Genomic DNA, 10544 nt, shown 5'->3' with positions numbered 1-10544 from the left:
CTGTGGATGACGCTGAGAAGTCTTCGGACATTTGTGAAGGAGTGCCTCCCCCCTATGAATCCTGTCTGATCTTCCGAAATGATGGAGGGTATAATAGATTCCAACCGGCGAGCAAAAATCTTCGCAAGTATTTTCACATCTACAGACAGGAGCGAGATTGGGCGATATGATGCACAGCTCAACGGGTCCTTACCCTTCTTAAAGATCAGAGAGATAGAGGCTTGCATAAGGGTAGGCGGCAGTGAGCCTTGGACGTACGACGAATTAAACATATCTAATAATAATGGGGAAAGTTGATTTGAGAATTTTTTGTAGAATTCTACCGGGTATCCGTCAGGTCCCGGTGATTTGCCACTATTCATGGACTGTATTGCCTCTTTAATCTCAGCAAGCTGCAGGTTGGCATCTAGTGTCTGTTGGTCGTTAGTCGAAATCTTGGGCATATCCAATTTATCCAAAAATGTATGTAGCTGATCTTCGTTATCAGGGGATTCAGACGTGTAGAGACGAGAGTAGTAGGTTTTAAAGATGTTATTAATCTCTCCCGGGTCAGAAGTGAGAGAGCCCAACCCGTCCCGTATCTGGGTGATTTGGTTCGAGGCCACCCTAGCCTTTAGTTGGTGGGCCAGGAGACGGCCAGCTTTATCGCCATGTTCATATATAGACCCTCGTGAGTGTAGAAGGAGTCGTTCAGCCTCTCTTGTTAGGAGAAGGTCAAGTTCTGTTTGGAGCCCCATCCGTTCTTTAGATAGATCAGGTGATTGAGTGGAAAATAGTTGGTTGTCTAGATTAATGATAGATTCTTCCAGTTCTCTTTGGCGTGCTCTACGAAGTTTATTAACATGAGACGTATGCGAGATGATCTTACCCCTAAGAAAAGCTTTAAGGGTTTCCCAGAGTAGGGATGCAGAGGTCTCTTCATTTTGGTTGGTCTCACAGAAGAATGCAATTGATTCCGAAATACACTCACAAAAGGCTGCATCAGAAAGTAAAAGAGGGTCAATACGCCAGAATCTAAATTCCTTAGGCTTATGATCAAAGTGAAGGTCCAGGATCACAGTTGAATGATCTGATACAGTTATCGGTGAGTATTGAACGGAGACAATCGACGAAATAAATGTTTTATCAACAATAAAATAATCTATGCGAGAGTATGAACGATGTGCATGGGAAAAGAAAGAGTATTGCCTAGCCGAGGGGTGTAAAAATCTCCACGGGTCGACGTAGCCATAGTGGTCCATAAAAGCAGAGAGAGTCTGTGCCGTTTTAGAGGGCGCCACAGTTCTGGAACTAGATCTGTCTAGTGTTGGGTCTATAACACAATTCATATCTCCTCCCAGTATCAATAGATGGGAATTCAAATTGGGGATGGTGGAGAATAGCGATTTCACAAAATTATGATCATCCCAATTGGGAGCATACACAGAAACTAAGATGACCGGCTTCTGATAGAGAGTACCAGAAATGATGACATAACGTCCATTTGGATCTAAAATTGTATTAGTAGGGGTGAAATTTACTTTTTTCCGAATTAAAATGGCTGTGCCCCTTGTCTTTAGGTTAAATTGTGAATGAAACATTTGTCCAATCCACGGCCTATTCAGCTTTCGCTGATCAGATTTACAGAGATGTGTCTCTTGTATAAACATTATATCCGCCTTCAGGTTTTTAAGATGTGTCATAATCTTTGTGCGTTTCACCGAAGCATTCAACCCACCAGTGTTCAAAGAGAGTATCCTGACCGCCGAGAGTATCCTGACCGCCTGTCCACCACCAGTCCCCTGTACCAGTTAGATCAGCCTTAGAACATCCACAACTAAAAATGGAGAGAACAGTGTACATAAAGATGACAAAACAGAATGTAATTGAAACAGCTGCCTCAAACAAATGGAAACCTGTAGCCCCATCAAGATAAATGCCCCACCCTCTCCCTCCCATCCTCTACTCCTTCCCACCTCCTCCCATGCCCTAGACCCCCTCCCTCCCCACCCCTGAGCTCCATCTGCCAATGAAATTGGCAATAACTTCCCTACCTGAATCATCTCTCCTTCTTCAAGGTGTCTCAGTACCCACATCATGCAGATACAACCTCCTTAGTAAGTGTAACAATTGTGAACAGCAAATGTTAACAAGAACATTGCAAAAGTGCAAGAACATCCCGGGTATAGTGTAAATACAAAAATGAAAACAATTAAATTAAATTAAAATAGATGTAAACATGTCACATCGTCTGCTGACTTGGCCGAGCAACGTTAGTTATAAAATAAATGACGTCCCAACAGAACGACGGCTGTAAAGTGCCCAGAAACAATTGTGAACAGCATGAGTTAACAAGGACATTCGAAAAAGTGCAAAAAACACCCCGGGTATATAGTGTAAATATACAAATGTAATCATACAAAAAATAAATGTAGACAACATGTCGCATTGTGCGCTGTCATGGCTAGGTAACGTTAGATTATACAATCAATTGTGTCCCAACATAACGGTTGTAACGTACCCAGTCCACCATCAATGCAGCGCCAGCGCGGTTTAGCCTAGCCTAGCTTAGCTCAGCCACCACTAGCCTAGCACAACATCAGTGGTTAGTTAGCCGGCTCGCGTTCATAGCCAGCTGCAAAGGCTACAGCCTCCAGGGGCGAGGGGAACCTTTTCTTAGCCCCACTTCCAAGTGTGATCTGCAGGCGAGCAGGGAACAGAAGAGCCGGTCTGAGGCCTAGGTTGTACAGCTTTGACATGATGTCTCGGTATTTCGCCCGCTGTTCGAGAACCTCCTGTGTGAAGTCCTCGTAGATCTGCACTGGTGTCCCACGGTAGCGGAGATCCCCTCGTCTCTTGCGGGCCTCCCGGACAATCAGGTCCTTTACTTGGTAGCGATGCAGCCGCAATATCACAGGTCGCGGTCTCGTCCCTGGCTGCGGCCTAGCAGCCGGCGCTCTGTGTGCACGGTCCAGCTCGGGAGGGGATGAGAGAGTTTCATTGCCTAGCAGCTCCACCAAAAATTCAGAAAAGAAGGTTGTAGGCCGGGGTCCCTCAATAGACTCAGGAAGTCCAATGATTCTAATGTTATTTCTGCGGCTCCGACCTTCCAGATCTGCGGTCTTCGCAGCTAGCTTAGCATTGCTATCTGCTAATACCGCACACTTCTCCTCGAGTCGCTGATCTTGCAGATTGGCATTGGTCTCAAGAGAGTCTATTTGTTCCCCATGTTCTGCTACTGTGGTCTGCGTTTGGTTCAGCTTCGCCTCCAGTACCGCAAAGGCAGCTTTGAAATCAGCTGAAATGCTAGCTCTGTGCTCTTCAAGCAGGCTAATTATGCTAGCCATGTCCGCGCCAGCAACTTCACTTGCACTTGAGACAGCAGTTTCGGTCTTTTTTGCCTGTTTCGTCTCCGTTTTCAACGCAGGTTTCGGCATCACATCGGCTTGTTCTGATTTATAGTCCAAATTATGTTCACACAATACGGGTTTAACTCAACTTCGGTGGTTTTAAATTAAATGTAGAAAGTAAAATCGTGGGAGAACGAGACAACGCAGCCCTCACATGTTCGTCCAACCGGAAGTCTATAGCTACATTTTTGAGAGTAGTGAAATAATACGTGTGCATTAGCTTCGTAATATATAGTTATTTATTTTCAAAATCTTTTGTAACATTGTAGTCCTCTAGTTATTACCCTTTTGTGAAAATGTACCAGTAATCTGATTACATATGTTTTTATATAACTGTAAGGGAATCCAGTTACCTTTTTTTTGTATCAATCACTCAAAGTTTATTTATTTAGCCCAATATCACACATTTTACGGTTGTCCATCCATCCATCCATCTTCTCCCGCTTATCCGTGGTCGGGTCGCGGGGGTAGCAGTTCCAGCAGAGAGCCCCAAACTTTCTTTTCCCTGGCGACATCAACCAACTCTGACTGGGGGATCCCTAGGCGCTCCCAGGCCAGCAAAGAGATATAATCCCTCCACCTGGTCCTAGGTCTACCCCTTGGTCTCTTCCCAGCTGGACGTGCCTTGAACACCTCCCTAGGGAGGCGCCCAGGTGGCATCCTAACTAGGTGCCCGAACCACCTCAACTGGCTCCTTTCGACGCGAAGGAGGAGCGGCTCAACTCCGAGTCCCTCCCTGATGACCGAACTTCTCACCTTATCCCTAAGGGAGACACCAGCCACCCTGCGGAGAAAACCCATCTCGGCCGCTTGTATCCGCGATCTCGTTCTTTCGGTCATGACCCATCCTTCATGACCATAGGTGAGGGTAGGAATGAAAATGGCCCGGTAGACAGAGAGCTTTGCCTTCTGGCTCAGCTCCCTTTTCGTCACAACGGTGCGGTAAAGCGACTGCAGTACCGCTCCCGCTGCTCCGATTCTCCGGCCCATCTCACGCTCCATTGTTCCCTCACTCGAGAACAAGACCCCGAGAAACTTGAACTCCTTCACTTGGGGTAAGGACTCATTCCCTACTTGAAGTGGACAGTCCATCGGTTTCCTGCTTAGAACCATGGCCTCAGATTTGGAGGTGCTGATCCTCATCCCAGCCGCTTCACACTCGGTTGCGAACCGATCCAGTGAGTGCTGAAGGTCGCAGACCAATGAAGCCATTAGAACCACATCATCTGCAAAAAGCAGTGGTGCAATCCTTAGTCCACCGAACTGCAGACCCCCTCCCCCACGACTACGCCTCGAAATCCGATCCATGTATATTACAAACAGGATTGGTGACAAAGCGCAGCCCTGGTGGAGGCCAACCCTCACCGGAAATGTGTCCGACTTACTGCCGAGGACCCGGACACAGCTCTCGCTTTGGGAGTACAGAGATTGGATGGCCCTGAGTAGAGACCCCCTCACCCCATACTCCCGCAGCACCTCCCACAGTAACTCCCTGGGAACTCGGTCATACGCCTTCTCCAAGTCTACAAAACACATGTAGACCGGATAAGCGTACTCCCAGGCCCCCTCCAGGATCCTTGCGAGAGTAAAAAGCTGATCCGTCGTTCCACGACCAGGACGGAATCCGCATTGTTCCTCCTCAATCTGAGGTTCGACAATCGGCCTGACCCTCCTTTCGAGTACCTTAGAGTAAACTTTCCCGGGGAGGCTGAGTAGTGTGATGCCTCTGTAATTGGCACACACCCTCTGATCCCCCTTTTTAAAAAGGGGAACCACCACCCCGGTCTGCCACTCCTTCGGTACTGTTTCCGACTTCCACGCAACGTTGATGAGACGTGTCAACCATGACAGTCCCTCAACACCCAGAGCCTTCAGCATTTCCGGGCGGATCTCATCCACCCCCGGGGCTTTGCCACTGTGGAGTTGTTTGACGACCTCAGTGACCTCCCCCCGGGAGATTGGTGTTGATCCCCCGTCATACTCCAGCTCTGCCTCTAACATAGAGGGCGGAGTTGTCGGGTTCAGGAGTTCCTCAAAGTGTTCCTTCCAACGCCCTAACACTCCATCAGTTGAGGTCAACAACGTCCCATCCTTACTGTACACAGCTTGGATGGTTCCCTGCTTCCCCCTCCTGAGGTGTCGGACAGTTTTCCAGAACAACTTTGGTGCCGCCCGAAAGTCCTTCTCCATGTCTTCTCCGAACTTCTCCCACACCCGCTGCTTTGCCTCGGCCACGGATGAGGCTGCTGCCCTTCGGGCCTGTCGGTACCTTGCAACTGCCTCGGGAGTCCCCCGGGATAACAAATCCCTGAAGGCCTCCTTCTTCAGTCGGACGGCTTCCCTGACCACCGGTGTCCACCAGGAGGTTCAAGGGTTACCGCCCCTTGAGGCACCTAGGACCTTGAGACCACAGCTCCCCGCCGCGGCTTCGGCAATAGAGGCTTTGAACACCGACCACTCTGGTTCAATGTCCCCAACCTCCACAGGAATGCCCGAAAAGCTCCGCCGGAGGTGTGAGTTGAAGGCCTCCTGAACTTGGGCCTCCTCCAGACGTTCCCAGTTCACCCGAACTACACGTTTGGGCTTACCAGGTCTATCCAGAGGCTTCCCCCGCCACTCGACCCAACTCACCACCAGATGGTGATCAGTTGACAACTCCGCCCCTCTCTTTACCCGAGTGTCCAAAACATACGGTCTCAGGTCCGATGATACGATAACGAAATCGATCATGGACCTTCTGCCTAGGGTGCTCTGGTACCACGTACACTTATTAGCATCCTTATGTTTGAACATGGTGTTTGTTATGGCCAATCCATGACTAGCACAGAAGTCCAGTAACAAAGCACCACTCCGGTTCAGATCAGGGGGGCCGTTCCTCCCAATCACGCCCCTCCAAGTGTCTCCATCATTGCCCACATGTGCGTTGAAGTCTCCCAGCAAGATTAAAGAGTCCCCTTCAGGAGCCCCATACAGGACTCTTTCCAGGGTCTCCAAGAAGGCCGTATACTCTGAACTGCTGTTGGGTGCATAAGCACACACAACAGTTAGAGTTTTCCCCCCCATAACCCGCAGGCGTAGGGAGGCGACCCTCTCGTCCACTGGGGGTAAACTCCAACAACGAAGCACCTAACCGGGGACTTGTGAGTATCCCCACACCCGCCCGGCGCCTCACACCTTGAGCAACTCCGGAGAAGAATAGAGTCCAACCCCTATCCAGAAGTAAGGTTCCAGAGCCGACGCTGTGCGTAGAGGTGAGCCCAACTGGTAATGCTCCACCTCCCGCACAAGCTCCGGCTCCTTCCCCCCCAGAGAGGTGACGTTCCACGTCCCCAAAGCCAGCTTCTGTCGCACGGGTCTGGTCCGTCGAGACCCTCCGCTTTCACTGCCACCCTTCTGGCAGCGCACCCGACCCCATCGATGTTTCCCGTAGGTGGTGGGCCCGCGGGACGGAGAAGCGGAGGTGTTGCCCACGTTGCCTTTCGGGCTGGGCCCGGCCGGGCTCCGTGGCAAGCCCGGCCACCAGACGCTCGCCGACGAGTCCTCCTTCTGGGCCTGGCTCCAGAAGGGGACCCCGGGCTTCCTCCGGGCCGGGTATCCTCACTTCTTGTGTCATCTTTCATGAGGTCTTTTGAACCAATCTTAGTCTGGCCCCTTGCCTGAGACCAATTTGCCATGGGAGACCCTACCAGGAACACAAGGTTCCAGACAACACAGCCCCCAGGTTCATCAGGGCACACAAACCTCTCTACCACGGTAAGGTGCTGGTTCTTCAGAGAGGCTTTTACGGTTGTCTCAGTGATTTTACAGCTTGTACAGAATGTATGTACAACACCCTCTGTCCTTAGACCCTCACATCGGACAAGGAAAAACTCCCATAGAAACCCCACAGTTATTGGGGGAAATTGTAAGAAACCTCGAGGAGAGCAACAGAGGAGGATCCCTCTCCCAGGACAGACAGACGTACAATAGATGTCATGTATATCCTGATGTAATCATGTAATCCATTACTCCCTTTGAAGCCACGGAGTATTTATTTTGTTTTTGTCTATTATTATTCTGCCTACAAAAAAAGGTTTGTGTTTTCCTTTCACTATGTTCTCGATCCCTTGGGCTTGAATGTTTATATCAGTGTCACAAAAGTCAATAGGTTCTGTTGAAAAGGCTCTAAAGTATATTTGGGGATGAATGCTGACTAATCGTAGTCTATTCTTAACACTCAACAGAATAAACAGACACTGAATAACAGGCAGTGTTTACAGAACTTCCATCCTCCCATTATATGTACCAGTTTATCCACTTCAGCGCATCCCAGCATGCACTGGGCTAGCCACAGAGGGTAGAGCAGACCAGCTGGCAGGGGGGGGGGGGGGGGAAGAGAGAGACACACAGTAGAAACAAACACATACAAACACTAACAGGGGTTTCAGGGACGGGCAGTGACAGTCGGTCCGTTCTTCTATATGTCTGTCGGTCTCAAATCTAAAGGGTGCAATAACGATTTTGATCCAATATGCATAATTACTGTATACGCAGCCCTCACAAACCACACACGGCCAGATAGCCTATCTAACAGTTAGAACCTATATAATACGAGACACAACCTTTATAGTCAGAAAAAACTATAAAATCTGATATTTTACATGATATTCTGAATACTGTGGGCCTACATACCTTAGTGTGATTATAAGTGCATGTGAGTGAATATTTGCATGCAAATTTGTTTTTATACGTCCTATTCATTGTCTCAACCCTAAGTTGTGAGAACGTTCCCCGCTAGCTGGGAATCTACTGGCAACCCCCTAACCAGAATATTACTGTGAATGATTCAATTTTTTACAGAAATACACTGAAATTGTTCAACAGTATGAGTACTGTAGTATTACAGTAAAGTGCTGGCGTCTGTGCTGCCAGCACTTTACTGTTATTTGACAGGAACATTTGTTACAGTGTAGTGTAATCAATGCATGACATAAGATGTGACCTGATTTGTTATCAAAAATGTCAGTCTTATGGAATACATATTGCATAAAATGTCCAATACTGGGTCCCGTTCAGATTTTAAATCCAGATATCTGCTGTGATGACGGCAGTGACTAAAGGAAACTTGTTTTTGTGATGACTGCAGAGGAGGCAGCAGTTGTCTGCGCAGCTGTAGCTGCAGCTACTGTTGTTTTAGTTGTTGCAGCTGCAGGGGCCGCTGTGTGCACAGTAGTTGCTTCTGATGCCACTGTGGTGGCCATTAGGGCAGCTGCAGTTTCCCCTGGGGCCGCAGTAGTCTCTTCAAGGGCCGGTATTGTTACTGCTGGGACCACTGTTGGTGCAGGGGCCACTCTGGTAGGTACTTGGGCCACTATTGTTGGTGCAGGGGCCGTTGTGGTCGGTACTGGGGCCGCTGTGGTTGGTGCTGCTGTGGTTGGTGCTGCTGTGGTTGTTGGAGGGGCCGCTGTGGTCGGTAATGGGTCCGCAGTAGCCACTGAAAGGGCCGCAGTGGTTGCAGCAATGGCCGCTGTGGTTGCTGCTTGGGTCGCTGTCGTTGCTGAAGGGGCCACAGTAGTTACTTCTGGGGATGGGACAACTGTGGTTTCTGCAGGGGCCACTGTTGTTGATGCAGCGGTCACTGTGGTTGGTGCTGCTGTGGTTGGTGCAGTGGCTGGGACAACTATGGTTGGTGCAGGGGCCGCTGTGGTTGGTGCAGGGGTCACTGATATCGGTGCTGCTGTGGTTGGTACAGGGGCCACTGTGGTTGGCATTGGGGAAGCTGTAGTCCGTATTGGGACCGCTGTGGTCAGTGCAGGGGCAACCGTGACTAGTACTGGGGCTGCTGTGGTTGGTGCTGAGGCCATTGTGATTGCTGCTGGGGGTGCCATAGTTGCTGCAGGGGCCGCAATAGTTACTGCTGGGGTTGCAGCAGGGGCCGCAGTAATTGCTGCAGGGGCCACAGTAGTTGCTGAAGGGAACGCAGTAGTTACTGCTGGGGCTGGGACAATTGTGGTTGCTGCAGGGCCCGCTATGGTTGGTGCAGCTGTAGTTGGTGCAGGGGCCGCTGTGGTCGGTATTGGAGCCCCTGCCATTGCTGCTGGGGCAGGGGGTGCTGTGGTTGTTGCAGGGGTATCTGTGGTAGGTTCTGAGGCCGCTGTGGTTGCTGCTGGGGCCACAGTAGTTGCTGCATGGGCCGCAGTAGTTGCTGCAGGGAACACAGTAGTTACAGCTGGGGCTGGGACAACTATGGTTGCTTCAGGGGCCACTGCGGTTGCTGCAAGGGCAGCTGTGGTTGGTGCTGCTGTGGTTGGTACAGGGGCCGCTGTGGTCGGTATTGGGGCCGCTGTGGTTGCTGCATGGGCCGCAGTAGTTGCTGCTGTAGTTGCTGCAGGGGCCACAGTAGTTACTGCTGGGGCTGGGACAGCTATGGTTGCTGCAGGGGCCACTGTGGTTGGTGCAGGGGTCACTGTGATCGGTACTGGGGCAGCTATGGTTGCTGCAGGGGCAGCTGTGGTTGGTGCTGCTGTGGTTGGCACAGAGGTCGCTGTGGTCGGTATTGGGGCCGCTGTGGTTGTTGCTGGGGCCGCTGCGGTTGGTGCTGAGGCCATTGTGATTGCTGCTGGGGGTGCCATAGTTGCTGCAGGGGCCACAATAGTTACTGCTGGGGTTTCTGCTGGGGCCACAGTAGTTGCTGCAGGGGCCGCAGTATTCACTAAAGAGAACGCAGTAGTTACTGCTGGGGCTGGGACAACTGTGGTTGCTGCAGGGCCTGCTATGGTTGGTGCAGCTGTGGTTGGTTCAGGGGCCGCTGTGGTCGGTATTGGGGCCCCTGTCATTGCTGCTGGAGTCGCAGTAGTTGCTGCAGGGGGCGCTGTGGTTGATACTGGGGCGGCTGTATTTGCTGCAGGGGCATCTGTAGTAGGTATTGGGGCTGCTGTGGTCGCTGCAGGGTCCACTGTGATCGGCACTGAGGCCGCTGTGGTTGGTGCTGAGGCCGCTGTGGTTGGTGCTGAGGCCGCTGTGGTTGGGGTTGAGGCCGCTGTGGTTGGGGTTGCTGTGGTTGGGGTTGCTGTGGTTGGTGCAGGGGCCGCTGTGGTTGGTGCAGGGGCAGCTGTGGTTGCTACTGGGGCCGCAGTAGTTGCTGCAGGGGTCGCAGTAGATACTGCTGGGGCTGGT

This window comes from Gymnodraco acuticeps, unplaced genomic scaffold (assembly GCF_902827175.1).
Source record: "Gymnodraco acuticeps unplaced genomic scaffold, fGymAcu1.1, whole genome shotgun sequence".
Lineage (NCBI taxonomy): Eukaryota > Metazoa > Chordata > Actinopteri > Perciformes > Bathydraconidae > Gymnodraco > Gymnodraco acuticeps.
The sequence above is the reverse complement of the archived record's forward strand: the minus strand, read 5'-3'. Positions refer to the sequence as shown.